We start from the raw sequence: 17,079 nt of genomic DNA on the forward strand, positions 1-17,079 counted from the left end.
CATTATTGATTACATTTCTCCAAATTGACTTTTTGTTTCCCGGTGGCAACCTTGTGGTTACCGACTGTGCTTTCTAATCCCCTCACCTTCCAAATCAACAAACAATAAGTGCTGGCGAGGATGTGGAGAAAAGGGAACGCTTGTGCACTGTTGGTGGGATTGCAGATTGGTGCAGCCACTGTGGAAAACAGTATGGAGGTTCCTCAAAAATCTGAAAAAGGAACTGCCTTATGACCCAGCAATTCCACTCCTTGGTATCTATCCGGAGAAATCCAAAAATATCCTTTTGTCCATGGCATCTTTCTTTCAAACCTCAAATCATTCTCAGTGTTAACCTTTCTGATGCTATCTTTATAGTGTCACACTCAGTTGTGTGACTTTCCTTTCCTCTTTCACAGATGGCCATCCATTCCTACGCTGTACTATCAGCAAAGACCAACTCTCTCTGACTGCCTTAGATACTTCCATTTCCTTCCTCCCTAAATTGAGCTGGGGTTTCAAAGTCGAGTTACATTTTTCAAAACTTCTGCATTTGATAAATCTCTTCTGTGGTGTCTGACACAGAAGACATGGAACTGCTATGCTTTCTGTAAAACTTGTGAAATCAGCTTCTTCAAATCTACGGTGTGCATATTATGCCCTGCCTTTCTCTGGTGTCAGCAGGACAGAGGTGGTGGTCAAATAAATAGGCAAAGCCAGTCAGAGATCATTTTGAAATCTGCAAGAGTTGGCTGATCTTAGAATTATATGGGGGGCGGGGAACTAACATTCCTTCAAGGTCAAAGGTCTTTAGAGTTAGATAGGAAAGGCATTTGCATATTTTAAAAGCCAACAAAATGCAAAATCCAATCAAACCATCAAATTGGGTGGGATGGTATGCAGACAGAAGAATGACATGCCCAGTGCACAACTTGAATCCAGGGACACAGGCTAGGTGACCACATCCCTCGTGATGCTGTGGAGTCTTCGACAACACTTCCCAATAAACATAGTGTCCAGGAAGTCCTGACGATTCAGCAGGGTCCAGATCAAGGTCTGGACCTTGTACCAGCTCAAGCCAGCTGTAGAGGAAGCTTCCAAAATTGTGTGGGGTGACACACTAGTTTCCTTAGTGGGTGCATATCTTTCAATCTCAGGAATAGTTAGAATTAAGTATGCAACTATTGGAATTTGTTAGACTTAGAACAGTAAGCAGTGAATTCACTTATTTGCCTGAATCAAGGCATTTGAGCAAGCCGTCTTGCAAATCAGACTGCCTAAGTTTGAAATCTGACCCAGCTGCTTCCTAGCTGGGGAACTTTGCTCAACCGCTCTGACCCTCAGTTTCCCAATCTGAGAAATGTATCCAAAAATTGCACTTCCCGCATAAAGGTGTTGTGGGGATCAAATGATATAACCCACAGAAGCACTTAGCACAGTGCCTGGCACATAACAAGAGCTCCATGAATGTTACAATCTCTTTACATTTGGGGGCATTCAAAGACCGGCTCTTAGGAGATACAAATCCATACTTCAGGGGAACGGTCCACTCCACTTCGGTCTTAAATTTAGAATAAATGGCTTAACAAACTTTGCCCTCCCATTATTTCTTGCATTCAGGCAACCGAGCTTTAAACTGAAAATAACCAAATCTGAAGCAAGGAAATGGAAATTTAAGAGAAAATAGCAAATCCAATGAGCTCTTAGAAAACAAGTCTTCCAGGTCTATAATTTGCTCTCTCTATCTTGTAAACTTCTGGAAAGTGGAGATTCACAACTTTTTAATCAAAATATTATTAACACACAATAAGCACTCACTGAGTAGGAGGATAACGGAAAAAATTATGTCTCCGGTCACCTGGGTACCTGGGAAACCAAATACTCATTCTTATTCATTAAAGCCGAATTCTGCAAGATCTTATCCAAGATTCCTCAGAGCTTCAATTGCAAAGCCCTATCCCCCTCTATTCACTTCTTCCCATTCCCCCCCTGCCTCCCCATAGTCAATTTCCACCCCCTCTGAAAGATCCCCACTGTAGGAAATAGAGAATTACTTTTCAACAAGAATAATCTAGAAGAATGCTGGAATGTGAGTTTCATATACGTAGGAACATGCTGACGGTATTTAAATTGGAGGTATTTTCGCCCTCTCCCACGTCCCTGTGGGCCTCACACCAGGCCTTGTTCCTACAAGCCCAAATCACAATCTTTTCCCAAAAATCTCATAAAGATTTGATTTCAAACAAGCTCTCGGCTCACCCAATAATTTTGCAAAGCTGCTCTCCTACCAGGAAGAGCATCCTCTCCAAACATGCCTTTGAGGAAGAAAATCGAAGACCTCTACAGTGTACACTTACAAACATAATATTAGAAAAAAAGCTCACCTTCCCAAATCCCAGAGATCTGTGGATGCTGTTAGACAGCTCAGCTGCCCCCTTAAAAGTCTGACATGTCAAAAACTCAGGGGTTCTGTGTTGTTTAATCTGGCTTCTTAAATGGCAAAGTTTTACTTGCTGATACAGAGGGATCAGGAACAAACTAGAGGTTTAAGTGCAGTAGCAGATGATGCATCACATTATTTGGGGGGCAGTAAATAGGTGTGGGGAATGTCAACGTTCCCGCCAACATCCAGAGTTGAACTGTGAAATCTGAACAGAGGTATTTGAATGTTGCCTTAGAGAGAAACAGTCTTCCACGGCCAGGAAGAAGGAGAGCAAATGAAAAGTGGGTTTCCTGGGAAACTATCTGCCATAGAATGAATGAATGAATAGTTCTGAGGAGTTAAGAGATCAGAAGAAGAAAGGTCATTTGCTTGTGATATGATAGATAGATAGATAGATAGATAGATAGATAGATAGATAGATAGATAGAAAAGAAGGAAATCCAGCCATTTGCAACAACTTGAGGATATTATGCTCAACAAAATAAGCCAGACACAGAAAGACAAATACTGCATGATCTCACTTATATGTGGAATCTAAAGTAGTCAAACTCACAGAAGCAGAGAACAGAATGGTTGTCAGATGTGGGTGTGGTAAGGAAATGGTGAGATGTTGGTCAAGAGAGCAAAGCTTCTGTTACACAAGATAAATAAGTTCTGAGGAACTAATGGGCAGCTTGGCGATTAGTTAATAATACTGTATTGTATACTGGAAATTTGCTAAGGGGAAAATTTGGATAAGAAAACGGTCACTATGTGAGGTGATAGAATGTTAATTAGCTTGATTGTGGTGATTATTTGATAATGTATGCACATGTCACAACATCAAATTGTACACAATAAACGTACCTAATTTTTATTTATCAATTATACCTCAGTAAACCGGGGGTCAGGGAAGGAAAAAAGTCATTTATTAATTTAACAAATATCTACTAACTTGGGTTATGCCAGGCACCAAGCCAGGGTGGTGGTAAATAGAAATATTCTTTGGCTTCATGGAGCTTATGGTCTAATGGACAGTACTTATTATTCCATGCCAAAAAAAATCAAACCCCAGGCTCCCACATGATGGGCAGGGATTCTTGGCTCTATACTGAAAGGGAAGAAGCTGGAACAGACAAAAATGAGCAGCAGAAAGAGAGGGCAGTGTGTACCAAGAACTCTCCACAGGCACAGAGCACCACTGTCCACACGCTTGTGTTGTCTGGTCCCAGAGCGTGTTGTTGGGAGTGGATGCTAAAGGCTCTAATGGCTGTTAAACTCTCACCCTTTTCTTCAATTCTGTGCTCAGGAAACAATGTCCTTGTCCTAACTTGGCTTTCTAGATACAGCAGAGACAATTAGTTACCTTCCTATTACTTATTTGCCCTCTTTTCTCAATAATGCAACGTTTCATTGGATATATGGCCACCTAGAATAAAGACTCCATTTCCCAGGTGCCCTAGCGGCCAGGCTTATCCACGTGACTTAGCTCTGAATAACGGGATGTGAGAAGTGTGATGTGCAACCTCTGGATCCAGCTCCCAGAGGAACTGCAGGGGAGGGAGCATTTTTGGACCATGTGGATGAGGCTACATCCAAGAAAGGATAAAAAAAATGAATACATAGAAGAAAACTGGGTCCTTCCGCTCTTCTCTGGGCTTAGACTTTTATGTGAAAGAACAAGTCCTATCACAGTTGTACTACTATGAAATGTGGACGTCTGTCTCATTCAGTTACACCTACAGCCTGACTAATACACTATGTAAATTTTCTCTTACAGGGAACACAGGCCAAAAGCTGTGTATGTTCATACCTCTTGTGGTCCTAGTTCATAGGACAAATTAATACGCAGCAGTTGGCCAGAGAGCATAAGTCAGCATTCCACAGCTGGCCTGCCAGAGTCCAGCTGCCTAGGAAGGCCTCTCCTGGACCAGCCTCCCAGCCTTGCGACAATAAAAGCAGCTCAAATGGCATAGAGAGTGTCCAAACTTTCCCTTAACGCAAACAACAGAGGTGCTGCTAGGACTCCCTCAAAGGGTCTGAATAAACATCTGCTACTGCTCTGTTGTCATCAGAAGACCTCAGTGGTCATCCATCCACTTGCCCCTGTTTAACAACAGGTGGCGAGCAGACTTGGCCCGAGTGCTTACAGGAAGTAGAGACTTCTTTAACCCCTCATGCTAGTTTGACCAACTTGTCCCAGTTTGCCGGGGCTTCCCTGATGTAGCACTGACTGTCTTGTGGCCCAGACACTCCTCAGTCCCAGGTCCATACGGGCAGTGGGTCACCCAGCGTGATGCAGGCCTAGAGCACAGACAGGCATCCACGCCCTCCTCTGGACTCCGACAGCCTCCGTGTGCTGTCTTCACCACGTCGTTCATCCCACTGTCACAGTATATTGTAAACACACCTGCGGGCTCCTCCCGGCACCCATCACAGTACCTGGCACCCACCTGGAAACAACTAAGGGCTTCCTGAACTGGATTACATTCCAGTGGGTGTCCATGGACTTTGCACTCTGAAACGATTGAAAAGTCATCACTGGTAAAAGAAGAAAATGGCATTACAGGGCTGTGAGGGAAAGGAGGGACATACTTAGTGAAACAAACCTGAAAGTTGGGAAATAATGTGCAGTATGTCTAACATGCTACTCTGGGTATGAAAAGTTTAGTGAGTGGCACTCGAAACCGCACCACTTTACAAAACCTGAAGAACTGCTTTGGCTACTGACACCTCCTGCTATAAAACTCAGGAGCGAATTATGATCAGGCATGCTTCAAAAGTCTGAGATACAAAAGCTGACTAATAAGGAAAGGCCATTTTTAATTAAGAACGGTTCCAGACTTCTCTCCTGGAGTTGGGGGATAAATCACGTGGAGACTACTGTCTCCCAAAGTTTGTCCCTATTGCTGCACTTACCACAGTGAACTGCTTGCCCTGCTGTCCAGGAGTTCCTGGTGGACGACACCTGGCACAGAGCTGAGCACACAGCCGGCATTCTGTAAATATCCGTTCTGAGCTGTACTTTACTCACAACACTTCTGACACCAAATGGGTGGGTTTTTTCCTCTCACCAACAAATCCAATTCTCTGAACACTGGCTGGGTACCCTACAATTCGGTTCAGTTCTGATGCCACGCACAGACCCCACAGGTTAAGGGTCCAGTCCCACAAGACTGCCCCCAATTCAGATGCCCATCCCAAGTCCGGGCCACCATACTTCTGACCAACCAGCTATAAAGTCGAAGCGTTCCCATAACCCCCTCCCCAGGTTCAACAATTTGCTAGAAGGGCTAACAGAACTCATGAAAGTTCTTTATTTACTATTACCAGTTTATTAGAAAGGACACAACTCAGGAAGAGTCAAATAGAAGAGATGCATACAACAAGATATGGGGGGAAGTGGAGGACAATGATTCCCTCTCCAGAATGCCACCCTCTCAGCCCTCAATGTGTTCACCAACCCAGAAGCTCCACAAATTCCACTGTTCAGGGGTTTCTATGGAGGCTCCATTATGGAGGCTTGATTGTTTAAGTCATTGGCCATTGTTGATTTGACTCAATCTCTAGCCACTCTCCTGGTAGGTCGGGAACAAGGATAAAAGTTCCAACTTTCTTTTTTTTTTTTGTATTTTTTTTTTTTTATGTGATAAAATATACATAATATTTACTATTTTAACCATTTTTAGGTGTACAATTCAGTGGCATTAAGTACATTACAATGTTCGCCAACCATCATCACTATCCATTTTCAGAGTTTATTCATTATCACAAACAGAAACGCTGTACCCATTAAATAACTTCCTACTCTCCTCTCTCCCCAGCCCTTGGTAGCCTCTGTTCCATTTTCCGTCTCTATAAATTTCCTATTCTAGGTACCTCATGTAAGTGGAATCATACAAGATTTGTTCTTTTGTGTCTGGCTTATTTCATTTAGCATAATATTTTTTTAATTAAATTTATGGGGGTGACAATAGTCAGTAAAATTACATAGATTTCAGGTGTGCATTTCTGTATTACATCATCTATGTATTACATTGTGTGTTCACCACCCAGAGTCAGTTCTCCTTCCATCACCATATATTTGACCCCCTTTACCCTCTTCTACCACCTCCCTCCCCCCTTATCCTCTGGTAATCCCTAAACTGTTGTCTGTCTCTATGAGATTTTGTTTCTTTGTTTGTTTGTCTTGTTCCTTTGTTGCTTTCAGTTTTATATCCCACGTATGAGTGAAGTCATATGGTTCTCGACTTTTTCCGTCTGGTTTATTTCACTTAGCATAATAATCTCAAGATCCATCTATGTTGTCACAAATGGCACTATTTCACCTTTTCTTATGGCAGAATAGTATTCCATTGTGCATAAAAGTTCCAATTTTCTAATCATGTCTTAGTCTTTCTGGAGATCAACCCCTTCCTGAAGCTATCTAGGGTCCCCAGTCACCAGTATCTCATTAGCATACAAAAGACACTCTTTTCACTCTGGAGATTCCGAGATTTTAAAACCTCTGTGTCAGGATCCAAGGGCTAAGGCAAAATATTATAACAAAAGATGCCTCTATCACTCAGGAAATCACAAGGGTTTTAGAATATCTATTCCAGGAACCAAGGATGAAGACCAAATATATTTTTCGTATTATATTTCATATCTGCGTGTGACACCAAAGTTTCCTCACCCCCAGACAATCATTTTCCGGACAAGTAGAACAGTATGGGGGCAGAAAGCAAGGACTTAGCCAGACTGCCTCTGAGCTCAGTTTCCTGTATACATAAAATGGGAATAAAATAGCACCTCACTCACAGTGTTTTCCAAGGGTTAAGTGAGTTACATGCGAAGCTTTTGGAACCCTGACTGGCATACAGTTAGTGCCATACAGTGTTGCTACTTCTAATGTCAACTGTAATTTAAAAAAGTTTTTTTTAAATTTAAATCAAAAGAAAAATGTTGCTACATCTATTACTTTAACAATATGAGACTCTTTTTGTTGTGAAACTTTGAATAGCCTGGAAGTTTATTTACTAAAATGGTAAGTGAAAAAAGTTACAGAAGAGTATCGATGGAAAGATCCCATTTTAAAAAATATTAAAAAACATGTGTGAACACTGAAGTCACTTAGAACAAGGCTTCTAAAAAGAAGGGGAGAGAGAGAATGGGAAGGAAAGTGAGAGAGAAAATTAAGCAGATTTTTGCTCTCTCCACTCCTGTATTGTTGGAATTTTTAGCAGTAGGAATATAACCATGTTTCATTTGTGAATTTTTAAAAATATAGGGAGGATAAAACTACAAAAGTTTACCCCAAAATGTCATTCTAACAAATGTTGCCCTGATCAAAACTCGTGAACATATCAGCACGACTGGACCAACATTTCAGTGATGGCTGCCCATTGGACCTCATTCTCACCTGGACCATCTCACCTCAGCGCTAGTGACATTCGGAGCTAAATACTTCTTTATTGTGGAGTCTGTCCTGTACACTGTAGGATGATAAACAGCATCCCTGGCCTCTGTCCTTCAGATACCAGTGGTACCTCCCTACTTGTGACAAACAAAAATGTCCCCAGACATTGCCAAATGTCCCTGCGGGAAGGGGAGGGTAAGGAGGGAGGAATCACCCTGGTTAAGAATTAATGTCTGCCCATTTTATCCAAAAGAGCCCATGAATGCCACTTTTCTGTAAGGGACTATCAACTTGATGTCTCTTGCTCCAGGGCAAAGTCAGCATCTAGCTGAGGCAGGGAGAAAACAGCAGGAAGCCTGGACTGTGAGCTAGAGCCTCGTACTCCTTCCTTGTGTAGAGAGAACAACCTGGGGAACACTATCCACTCCCTCAGGAAACATTTTGTGTCTCCCAAGACTGGAAAAAGCAATCTGCATCATTTGGTTTGCTAAACAGTCCTTCCCCACATCTGTTTCTGCTCCCCTTCCGTCTCACGAGAAAATGTCATGTTTTCCCCTGGGTCCAGTGCCATGATGATGACAGTTTACATTTGTATTGTCAGTTCTGCCAGGAGAGGATGTGAACTGCTCAACCACACAGGGAACTTCTGAGGAAAAGTTCAGAAATCAGGAACATCGAAAGATCACATCTCTGGGAAAGGTTTGGATGTTTGGGTAACTAAAGAGGTTAAACTGAAGGCAAAAGTGTCTATCATTTGAGACGTTAGAGTATTAATTCTCTCCCTCCCTCCCCCCCTCGCCCCTCTCCCTTTCTTCCCTCTTCCTCTCTTTCACTAAGGGAAATTGAGCCATGTTGGGGGCTCTGGGTAGGAAGCACTATGAACTTTCAGATGCAAGACCTCTGACCTGAGATTTGGTCCCTTCAGAGGAGAGACTAACCTGGAGGTGGACGCAGCCCTAGACTTAGCAGCAGACACTCTGGTTTGCTTGAGATCCTCTAGGTGCAACCTTGGGCAAAGTGCTTCACCTGCGTGGGCCTCAGTATCCTCGCTTCTGAAATGGGGAGAATAACTCTACCCGCTCTATCAACCTCAGAGGCTTATTCTAAGAAGAAGCCAGTGAGACAATGTAGGTGTTGCCTTCCGAACCTGCAGGGAACTGTATGGCTGCTATGGCCTAGGACTTACCTCCTCTAATAGCCAGGGGCCTAACAATCCCCAAGGATAAAAATGAGAACAGCCGAGAAATCTGAAGAGACGTTGTTGGCCATGTGGCGTGCGCCGTGGAATAAGAGCTAAGATTTCACAAAGCTATACAGGCTCCAACAGTATAGCGTATTCCCAAGACCTCTCCCAGTCTGTCTCCTGCAGACACAGCACAGTAACCATTCATGTTAAATGGGAAGGAAAAGGAGGGTGGGGAAATGGTCAGGAGAAAACTCATGGCCAACATCTCATCCTCTGTCTTAAGGGGCCCAGAGGCCTGTGTCCTCCTTTGCCGTTCCAAAGAGACTATAACAGACTCCTTAAATTACCCTGTCAAACCTCAAAAACCCTAAATTTATAACCCAGGGGGGAGAAGCACATATCAGTAAATATATACCACCTTTCCCCCTGTACAACCTTATTGCCCAGATACCATTGTTGAATTCCCAGTGTGGAGGCAAGGTTATCTAACAGAGGTCGCCTAATTGATGAGCTGGCTGGGGAGGTACAGAGGAAGGCTGGCACCCACACGCCCACCTGGCGTCCACGCCTGCCCTATTCTGGCAGAGGATGGGAACACAGTTCATGCTGCTGGAAGGAAAGTGTTTCTAGGTCTGCCCATTGAATAGTAGCCAAAGAACAGAAACTTACCTTTTGTGAGTGAGAAACTGAGACTACAATTCGCTCACATGCTAGATTAATAACAACTCCCATGGCTATCAACACCCACTAAGGCTAACTTTGCACCAGGCCCTGAGCTAAAAGCATCATATTTCATTTAATCCTCCCTAAATAAACCAGCAGATGAGAACACAGCAGCCAAGAGACTTGCCCAAAGTAACACCATGCGTGAGCAGCAGAGTCAGGATTCAAACACAGCTCTGTCCAAAGCTCTAACCTTAACCACAACCTGCGTGGCCTTCAAGCCGCTGGGTACTGTCTCTCCCCCAACAATCAGTCCTAGACTACACACACGTCAATGCCACACGGAAATAAAGTCACAAAGTCAGTCCAGCCAGGGTTGACTTCCCTGTCCCCAGTCCCCTGTCCTGGCCGTCTTCTAAACGCTACAGGAGGGTCTAGGTGGGGGCTCTAGACCAGGTAACAAATGACCTTTCTGGAATATCCTCCGTTTGGTGGACCAAATAAACAACTAACCTAAAAGTTAAATTAATTTCCTGTTTAAAAATCTAAGCATGTTATAAGGAAAACCAAGAGTCAGTTCTTGGAAACACTGAATGAAGAAAATAAACCCCTGGTAAAACAATTCAAGAAATCGGGGGAATATGTGTGGTAATGGGTGTTAACTAGGTTTGCTGGGTGATCACCTCACAACGTGTACAAACATTGCATCATTATGCGGTACCCGGGGACTAATATAATCTTGTATGTCAATAATACCACAACAAAAACATAATTAAAAAAAATAAATGAAGAGAAAAGAAAGTAATAGATAGTAGGAACGAGACTACAGATAGAGGGGCAATTAAATAATCAATGAAAATAACTGCATATGCCAATAAATTTGAATACCAAGATGAAATTGGTGACTGTTAGTAAGATATAAAGTAACAACAACCTCAAGGAAAGGTGGAACTTAACAATAATCATAAAACTACTGAAAAAACAATGTCAAATATCTACCACTGCAATGGGAACCAAGCCCAGATGATTTTGCCCATAAATCCTATTTTTCACTCAAAGAACAGCTAAGTGCCATTGTGTTCGAATTATGACAGAGCACTAAAGAAGATTTAAAAGCTTTCGAAATCATTTTGGGAAGTAAGCATAATCTTTATTCAAGATATTTTAAAAAAAAATACAGAGAAATTCTAGACCTACATTACTAAGAAGTGGCAAGCCTTACATAACGTATTAACAAATTGAATTTAAAAGTGTATTTTTAAAGCACAGTAAGTTGGGTTTACTACAGGAATTTTAGGATGGTTTCAAAATCTAGGGTGGTTTAATACCAAGAAGTTTATTGATGTAATTCATGATATCAGTAGACTGAAGAAGAAAAACTCTACATGTTTATTTTGATAAATGTCAGAAAAGCATTACATAAAGATTCTAAGTAAAACTGAAATAGGGAAAAAATCCTAAATTTGATGGAGTATTCATTATATACCAATAGCAAAAACCATATTAAACAAAGACATACTACTCAAGTAAACAAGGATGGTACCTACCACTATTTTTCAATATTGTTCTCGAGGTTCTAAAATTATTATTTATCAATTTTATTCCCAGAAAATCCAAGTACTTCAACTAAAAACCCACTAGAACAAAAAAAGCATTTGGTAACAAAGCTAAATATACAAAACAACTGGATACAAAGCTAAATATACAAAAACCAAAGCTTTCCTTTTCCAAAGCAATAATAAATCAGAAAACAAAATGAAATAGTAGATGCCTCGCAAAATATAAAAAAGATATAAAATACTGTGCTCGCTCCAGTAGCACGTATACTAAAATTGAAACGATACAGAGAAGATTAGCATGGCCCCTGTGCTAGGATGACTGCAAATCTGTGAAACTTTCCATATTTTTAAGACAAATACCACATGATCTCACTTATATGTGGGATCTAAAGAACAAAATAAATGAACAAATGGAACAGAAACAGATGCATAGATACAGAGAACAAAATGATGGTTACCAGATGAGAGGGGTGCTGGGGGAAGGTGAGAAAGATGAAGGGATTAATAAGTACAAATTGGTAGTTGCAGGATAGTCACAAGGATATAAAGGACACTACGGGGAATATAGTCAATAGTATTGTACAAACTAAGTACAGTGTCAGGTGGGCTTATCAAGGGGATCACTTCATAAATTACATAAATGTCTAACCACTACACTGTATACCTGAAATCAATATAAAATAATATTGAATGTCAACTGTAATTGAAAAAAATTAGCCCTGGAGATGTAAAGTACAGCATCGGGAATATAGTCATTAATATTGTAATAACTATGTACAGTGTCAGATGGTTAATAGACTTATTGGGGTGATCACTTTGTAAAGTACATAAATGTCTAATCACCATGTTGTTTTGTACACTGAAACTAACATAATATTGTATATCAATAGTAATTGAAAAATAAATTTAAAAAATATTTTTAAAAGATATAAAATACCAAAGAATAAAATTAATAAAACATAGGCTGGTTATTCAGCAATTAAGAAGATGATATAAATAATTTATTTGGGTGGCCGGTTGGCTCAGTGGTTAGAGCACAGTGCTCATAACAACAAGTTTGCCGGTTCGCTTCCCACATGGGCCAGTGTGCTGCGCCCTCTACAACTAGACTGAAAACAGTGACTTGACTTGGAGTTGCTGGGTCCCAGACAAATACACTGCTCCCCAATATTCCCCAATAAAAATTTAAAAATAATAATAATAATAATTTATTTAATGGTTTCTTTTTTTTTTTTTTTTTTTTTGCTATACAAAATAGAATCAGAGGATTTTGTGGCTACAAGAGAAATTATCTAGTCCAGCTCCCTATTCACTGACAAGAAAACTGTTTCCCAGAGAGTTTGAACAGTTTAGCTACACTCATAAAGACTATCAGAAGCTACATGAAAACTGGAATCCAAATCCAGTCCATTGCTCTTCCCTCTATAGTCTGCTACTTTCATTAGAGGATTTGAAACGCCAAAAAGATACTCAAAATGCCATTTGACTTGAGAAAAATAATTGGCAAATGCCATGGAGATTATAATAGTATGTGGTTGTTTTATGTGCCTTCAATTGACCTTGTGAAACTAGGGTCTACAGGGCAGAACAAACATTTTATGTCCTTCTATCACCGCAAACTATAGGCAATTGGTGCTTTCCAAGTCACTGTACCATCTCTGAAACAGTAAAACCGAGTGACCGTGATGCCTGGTAGCAGATCGCAGTGCATCTCATCTATAAACTCCCCAAAGTCTTACTTTAAATCTGTGCATGGCATTAAAAGCATAATGAAAAATGTCCTGAATTTAAAACTATCTGCCTTCAACCATCTTTATTCAATTTGTTTCTAGCATCAATAAAGTCTCATGATAATTCATTTTCAAAAGAAAATAAATTTGTCCCTGGTTCATATGTCTGGTCAGACAGCCTTTCAATCTTGCATTTAATGGTAGCGCTACCTGGGCACTACAGAACGAAAGCTGCTGTGTGTCTAAGGAGGCAGTTCGAAGACGGACACTGGAGAGGTGATCACTTAGGGTCTCAGATGTGCTCAACAGTTAAAGGCAATTTACAAGTCAACTCTTGAAAGAATAATAAATCCGGGAAGATGTTACCTACAATACAAACACGAGATGACTCTCAAGCTGTAATAACAACATTCGAACATTTTTCTCACCGTTGCCTTCATGAACAAAAGATGTTTCTGAAAGTTTAAGTTCCAAACTTTTTAGTTTCTGAAAGTTTCGGAAAGGTTAAGTTCCAAACTTTTTATGAACCATAGTCCTCCGAAAACATAAAATAAATATTAAGGGCAGATTTAAAAATCAGGACTTTAATATAGACCATACCATTTTCTGGTGGAAAAATTGCCTCTTTTTCTCTATGCAACTGTTCAAAAGGTGAGGTCTTCAAACACATACTTCAGACATCTGCTGACTTAGCCTCCTTTTCCTCATGTTCATGTTAAGAACAGCCTATTTTCTGTAGGGAACTGCACCGCCCCAATTCTGAGACCACGGTTCAGAGGAAATGGACACCACCCCTTAACAATACAGCCAGACCTCCAGGAGGGACTGAAGAGAGACGCAGCTGCCATTCTCCCCAGGAAATCACTGCTCCTTGAAGAAAAATGCCATAAATTCCCCAGCATTCCTATTCTCTGGCATGTGCCTTGCACAGAGAAGAAGAATGCTTGCCCTTGAGGCCCCGGCCCCACTGACACTTGCTGAGAGAGGACTGATAAACAGTCTATTAGAAGTTAAAGAGCCAATGGAGTTAGAGCTTCCTCCATGAGAAATGGGTTTGGTGACGACGAAGCCTGGGAGAATGGGAAGGATACAGCTCAGAGAACTGCATGAGAAGGAATTTAGGATGAGAATTCAAAAGCAGGTAGAGGAGCACCATTTAAAGTGAAATCTAAACCAGCAGCAGCAACAGCACCACCTGGGAGCTCGTTCGAAACACAAATTCTTGGGCCCCACCCCAGACCAACTGATCAGGATCTGTGGGGTAAAGCCAGGAATTTTTGATATAACAAGCTCTCTGGGTGTTTCTTATTCACACTGAAATTTGAGAAGTTCAAGTGTAGAGAACAGTCATGGTTGCCTGACACGCTCCACGGGAGGAAGCAGAAGAATATGCTTATGAAACGGATTGACGAAGGTCTGAGAGGAGTCCCCAAAGGAGACGACTCTATGGTTGGACACTGGGGTAAAGAGAGGTCCATGAGGGTCACCGCTGCGAAGGCTCAGCTTCACCGAGAACTCGGATCCCGCACGGTTACCAAGATGATGGCCAGGATGTTACACTCCCAGGAAAGACCAGGGTGTAGAGACTTGTTGACAAGAACAGAGAATGTATAAAGATCTTTTCGCTTCCAGAATGAAGACACTCTAATCTCTGAAACCAGCAATCGGACACAAATCAAGACCTAAATGATAAATCAATTTAATAATATTTATGGGAAATTAAGGTACGATGTTTTATAAATGCTAACTAAACCCCTGTTTGGTCTGAACCACTGTTTAGTTTAATAGCTCACTTATCAATCTCCTCAAGCTCAGGTTCTCATTTGCACCCCATTTATGAGGAAAAATAGATAGGAGCCGGGAAATTTCCATAACAATGATTTTCTCTCATGCTAAAGACACTCTTAATCAATGAGCTGACAACATAATGGACTGTTCATTAGATCCTTCAAGAATAATAAGTCCCAGCCAAGTGAGGGGGCTCTGCCTGAGCCTGAAATCAAGGAAAGCACAGAGGAAGATATGAAAAAAGCCCAGAGGTTGCAGCAGACCGTCTTACAAAGGAATTGTGTGGGTGATGTACTCGGCACTTTGCAGAGAATAATCACCAACTTTGCAAGCATAACGAGTTTCATTTAGGATTCTTGTATACAAAAAAAATAATGAATTTGGTGTTGGGATTAGGTAGCCTGAAAATACATAAATTCCAACCATATACGTGGTTTAAAGAAGAGGTATCAGTAAATTAATGCTGAGTAAACAAATTATCCCAAAATTCAGTGGCTTAAACAACAATCAGTTATTATTTGCTCATGAGTCTGGGGTTGGGAGGTGAAGATTCTACTTTGCACTCAGCTGGGATGGCTACGTTCCATGTGTCTCTTATGCTCCTTGGACCAGCCCAGGTAACTGTTCTGATAGTGGTAACCAAGGCCTAAGAGGTCAAATGGAAACCCATAAGGTCACTTGCCTAGACTCAGACCTGGCACTGTCACTTCCACCTCATTCTATTGGCCAAACCAAAGTGCATAACTAAACCCAAAGTCAAAGGGCAGGGCAATGTGTCCCACCTTTATGGAAGAAATCCGAGGTCACATGACAGAGAGCATGGTTACAAGGTGGGGCAAGAGTTGGGTCAATCATGCAATCTTATAATCCAATAACGCAACATTCCTAGGGAAGAACACGTTTTCCCCATGATGCACATTAATGGAAATTTCCCCCTAGAATTGGACACAGTATCTTGATTTCTTCTTTCGATTATGAAACTATTTGTTTAAAGGTGCTAAGCATGCATGTGGCTCTAAATTACCTTTTCTGCCTCGTCTCCAGGAATGCCCTGACTTGCACCAACCTTTCACTGGAACCCAACTGGCCAAATTACTGGTTTCTAAATATCCCCTATAATTCTACATCTTCTTACCTTTGCTTAGAGCAGTGGTTCTCAAAGTGTGGTCCCAGGGCCAGCAGCACCACCTGGTAAATCCTCATCCAAGATTTACTGGATCCGAATTTCTGGGGTTGAGGCCCAGTAATCTGTGTTTTAATAAGCCCTCCAGGTGATTCTGACACATGTTTAACTATAAAAACCATTGGGGTGGAGTAGCCCTCCCCCATCCGCTGCCCTTGGAAAGGACACTTGACTCTGCTCCTATTATTAAGCCTCGTGCGGATACCCTCTGCCACCACCTCCGCCAGCCAAGACTATCTCTGCACTTCTGAACTCTCATAGCATTTACCTCATATTCTGTGAATTATTACGTACTTTTTCATATCACTGTTCCTTAACTGCCCAGCCCAACTGTAGATACTGGCCAGCAGGCCATTTACCAGGGAAATTAGAGTCAGAGGGACTTAGGTTCCAATACCAGCTGTGCCCCTTACTAAGTGCACGGCCTCAGACAGATGACTTAACATCTCTGAGCTTCAGTTTCCCATGTGAACATGGGAATGATAATACCCACCCTTTCCAGGGTGTTGATGCAAAACTGAAAATAAGCTACTAACTACAAGTACGTGGTGCAGCGCCTGAGCCTCGGCCGGCACCGGGGCCAGGCCTTGGGCTTCTTCCTCTCACAGCATCTGACCCAGTGCAGCTGAACACATTAAACCATGTGTTAAACATTTGCTCTGTTTTAAATACAAACAGGATTTCATTCTCTGGAGTCTCCCCCGAGGAGTTCAAAGTGTTCCTATGTCACGCATGAGCCACTCTCACGACCTTATTTGGTCACAAGAGTAGAGCTCTGAAGGAGAGCCGAGCCTCCACAGGACACTATGGCCGTCTCATGCCCACGCACCTGTCTGAGGAATGTCAAGCAGAGACAATCACGAGACCCAGCCCTGTTTGTGGACACTGCCTCCTGCCTTGTGCCTCCTTTCAATTGGACGTACAAGAGGCAGCAAGACTTCCTCTGTTTAAGAAGGGTGGGGCGGGGGACATTCAGCTGTCATGTGGGTGCCACCTGAGGGCACAGTGATACTCAACATGGGCATGAACGAAATGTTAAACTATCACAGCTACAATGATCCCCATCAAAGAGAGATAAAGCCCCAGAGCTTTCTGAGCTGACGCCCAGGCCACTGATATGTTAGTTACTGTCATCCTGTGGCCAATTTGACTTCGTGGTGAATGGCCCAAA

General features: G+C 41.9%; 1 non-coding gene across 1 annotated transcript; it reads left to right on the forward strand.

Moving 5' to 3' along the window:
• The first annotated feature begins 11,450 nt into the window (after positions 1-11,450).
• On the forward strand, positions 11,451-11,556 carry LOC141573014 (U6 spliceosomal RNA). Its single transcript, XR_012498598.1, has one exon. It is a non-coding gene; the product is annotated as a U6 spliceosomal RNA (small nuclear RNA).
• Positions 11,557-17,079: the final 5,523 nt, after the last annotated feature.

The sequence above is a fragment of the Rhinolophus sinicus genome, linkage group LG07, assembly GCF_036562045.2.
Source record: "Rhinolophus sinicus isolate RSC01 linkage group LG07, ASM3656204v1, whole genome shotgun sequence".
In the NCBI taxonomy this organism is placed as follows: Eukaryota; Metazoa; Chordata; class Mammalia; order Chiroptera; family Rhinolophidae; genus Rhinolophus; species Rhinolophus sinicus.